This window comes from Onychostoma macrolepis, chromosome 16 (genome assembly GCF_012432095.1).
Source record: "Onychostoma macrolepis isolate SWU-2019 chromosome 16, ASM1243209v1, whole genome shotgun sequence".
Lineage (NCBI taxonomy): Eukaryota > Metazoa > Chordata > Actinopteri > Cypriniformes > Cyprinidae > Onychostoma > Onychostoma macrolepis.
In genome coordinates, this window is record NC_081170.1 from 31,496,002 (window position 1) to 31,500,071 (window position 4,070).

The 4,070-nt window shown below is 37.8% G+C and overlaps 1 long non-coding RNA gene across 1 annotated transcript; it reads right to left on the reverse strand.

The window, feature by feature from the left end:
• Positions 1-825: 825 nt before the first annotated feature.
• Positions 826-1,566, reverse strand: LOC131522220 (uncharacterized). The gene is made up of 3 exons (XR_009266473.1): positions 1,525-1,566; positions 1,315-1,359; positions 826-979 (listed from the first exon to the last, which is right to left on the reverse strand). It is a non-coding gene; the product is annotated as an uncharacterized LOC131522220 (long non-coding RNA).
• Positions 1,567-4,070: the final 2,504 nt, after the last annotated feature.

Here is a 4,070-nt window from a genome sequence, read left to right on the forward strand (position 1 = left end):
GTGTGGAAAAAGTCCACGCACTTTCTGTTCTCTGCAGTGCCTCCTAGCAACAACAATTGCAGTCATTTCAAGTGCAAAAGAGTTTAAGACATGTACCAGTAATTTGACGAGCACAAACATTAGTGAATCACATTGAATCATTTGAATACTCTCCTCCCATAAAGTTAGCATCTGAAAGGGAAACTCCTACACATGCATATTCAATAAGGTCAGATGCAGAAATAACTGCATCCACGCCTTTTCAGTGCTAATTCTTCACTGTGCGCCTTTAGTAAATCCTGACAGTACTGTTAGTAAAACTGGCCCTTAATTTCTAGGGCATTTTCACTGTTCTATTGCCATCTTCACACTGACAATATTTAGGATTGACAACCACATTTACTTATAGGTGGGAGTCTCAAAATGTCCTGTTCACACAGCAGCTTATGATAGATGCTCAGATACTGTCTGCATGAACATGCAACTGAAATCAAGCCTACATTCTGTAACTATCACCTGTAGGCAAAGCGACAGTGCCCAATTGAGGCACATCCATCAAATAAGAGCAGAGCATTTGAGTCATTTGCGAACCACAAAACTGATGGGAGCAGCTCCCAAAAGCATTGAACTTGCAACCATAGTTGCTTTTGGGAAATGCACCCAAGTAGGTTTCTGTTCAAACAGCAGGGATTCACTGAAAAAAAAAAAAAAAAGTGGTAAATAAGTTTATGGTGAGTTTTGTATAGAACATACAGAATGATGTTGTCACTCCCATAAATAACCAAAATGTGTGTGAATGCAGCCACATTAATGACTCAAATACAAGACTGACAACTGTATTTTGCAGCCATGTGATTGTGGCCTATGATTTACCTGTAACCTTATATTGATGTGGCGTCGCGCAACAGAAACAGTGGAGAGACGACTACGCCACCCTAGGACTTGCACCCAGGGAAATACTACGCCCCTTCAGGTGCGACTCAAGGAAACCGGTCCGATTCTACTAAATGAGCAACAAAATGAGAAACAAAATACACTCTCCCCTTCTGTCAAGATTCAGTATCATGGCTCGTTAAACATTCACCTGTGGATATAAATGCACAGCCACACAGTCAACTACATGCACAGGACAATGAAATCGTAAGATCAGACATTATACGAAAGCAGCCGTAGATTAAACCGGTGTATGAAACAACCGTAGATACAGGGTTATGAAACAACCGCTAGCGCTCTCAGGCTGTACCTAAAATACAAATATAAAAACACAAATAGACATCTACATTAAACAATCCCCCCCTTCACAAGAAAGGAAACCCACAATAAAAAGTTTCTTACCTCATTTGTAGACAACAGTAAGCTTTATGCTACCTGAGCTCATCCCTTCGTACACACACACACACACACACACACACACACACACACACACACACACACACACACACACACACACACACACACACACACACACACACACACACCCCTAATAACGAACACATTTAGAATATAAAATTGCAACTGTAAGGAACAGCAAATCAGGCAACTTACCAGGGGAAAGCGACAGGACATACAAATATCTGAACCTTTACGGCCCACAAGACGGGAACCCAGAGCAGAATGACCATGCCACACTTCAACTTGCAATGATTCAGTCAATGATTGAGTCGCCAGGTGTAATCAATGACAAAAATGCCACTCAACGCCAGTGGGCATGTCTTCCCAGCTGAAAGACGCAAAGATTAAAATGGAAACGGATTCTAACGAATCCACAACCCATAATAAAACTCATCCTGTCACATTGATATAATAAAATTATGTGTGAGTTTGATTTATGCACATATAGCTCTTGCTATAATGATACATTTGAGCAGTTTGCATGGCTGCAGTTCACATTAAATGTTTCCACTGCACATTATTGATTATTAAGGACAAAAAGTCATTATTTAGCAAATCTGAATAATGTCTTAGAATTTTTTGACAGCATGACTGAGATTAATTCATAATTTGTTAAACCAACCAGATATAAAGCAATTATATAATGCACAGAGTACTACTGTAGTTTATAACAAGACTCTATAGCAGCAGAATGTTACTTTCAACTCTTTAAAACAATCTGATATATATGTCATCTGCAATCACATTTCTAAAGAAATGCCCAGGCATGCAGTCCACTAAATAACAATGGAGCAAGTCCGAGTGACAGAATTAGGAATGCTCCACAAGTTACTCACCAGACAGAGAGAAACAACATACAGAGACAAAGCAGCAGGCTTTGCCAACCCTGAGGTGCACTTGTAACTTTTAATCCCTTACTTAGCGGTGTTTACTATTCATGTTTTTAACTTTCCCTGATTCAAAAAAAAAAAACCTACAGGTCTGAAAATGCTCTTATAGTACATCATAAATGCAAAATTAGTTTTAGGTGCTAACTTCTACTATGGGCTACTAGTTCAAACACGCCTACAGAGACCCAACTTTGTTTTCAGATGTTTCAAGAAATGTTTCAAATCTCTTGAGAAACTTGACTGAATTTGGTAATGTGCAAAAATCCTCTTAAAATATTCTTTCAGTATTTATCACTTATCTTTGATCTCATCTGTAGTTCTCTGATCAATCTTGGATCTTTGTACTGCAGCAGTTCTCATGTTTCAGCCTTCTTAGGATGAATCGCTTAAGTTGTATTTCCTCATTTGTAAATTTCTTTGGACAAAAGTGTTGACTAATAAATGTAAATATATGTAAAATAAATGTATGCATAATAGTGATTTCTCAGAATTTTAGTGATTTTGTCAGTAGTAGTGTAGCAACATTAATTAAATAAATAAATAAATAATTGTTGAACCTTTGGTTAACCATTATGGAATTTGTTACATATGATAAAATGATACAGACTAATAGCGTCAAGAGTGGTTGAGGTTTTAGGTTTGCAGTAATCACATTCCACAGTGTTAGTTCATACTAATATGAATAAATATGCTATTCTAATCCCATTCATTATATCACAACTTCAGACAAGAGGTCTGGCTTTGAGCGTGATGAATTAATAAGATTGCACAGGTAATTATTTGCAAACCGATATACAGTTAGTACTGATAATTCCATAATTAAATAAAATAAACTAGTAATTAATATTTGTTTTAATCATTGTAGGCTAAATGTACTGGGTAGCTACAAATGAATTTATTATGAATGCTTTTATAGTTTGCAGCTGCTTCTCCAGGCCTTTAGGAGGATCAGTGTTGAGTCCATGAGCAAGGTCAGGTCTTGACAGGTCTGTGGGGCAAACCTAAATTGGAGAGGCAATTAGAGCAGACAGGGTAGAGAGGGAGCAGAGAGCAGTGATGAATTACTGTAGGCTCAAATATGGACACAAAAAATGGCCTCTGGTGTATTCCCCTACAGACTCACATAGCCCAATGCTAAGATATGACAGCAGGTCTTTGCAGACGTTCAAAGTAAAATGCTCCACAAGGATTTAAGATGAAACCTACCTTCTGAGCAACATTCCAAGACTATTTGCTCACACATATAAATAAATAACTGAATAAATAAATACACATACGTTTATAGATAAGAATGTTATGGACTGTAGCTAGTCAGGAGTTGTTCATAAATGGATTGTTCATTGCCTCAATAAGCTCATCGACAAAACGTGCGTGTACCTGAATTTCAGTGAATGTCTCGACGAAGCGTGAATAAGTAAGTTACTGAATTTCAGTATTATTTTAACTGAAAGTAATTTTATTTTTCCTTATTTGTAAAATAAGCTTTCAAATGGCATTTTGTTTAATTAGTTTGCACACTTAATCAGTAACTTAAACTGATACTTTAGTATATTGAAGTTTAATATTTTGATAGTGTATAATTGTTACAAACAGGCCCTTGTGCCTTCTCTCTCGCACCACCAGAGGGAGCCCTCACCAGAATACTAACCCGCATTCGGACTCCAACTCCCATCAGCCCACATTCCTGGGACTGATCACCTGCACCTGTCATCAATCACACACCCACACACTCACTCACATAAAGGACTTCTGGCACCTCAGTGCGAAGTCTTGATTTACCATGGTGATCTTTTCTGAGTGTTTTCCCTG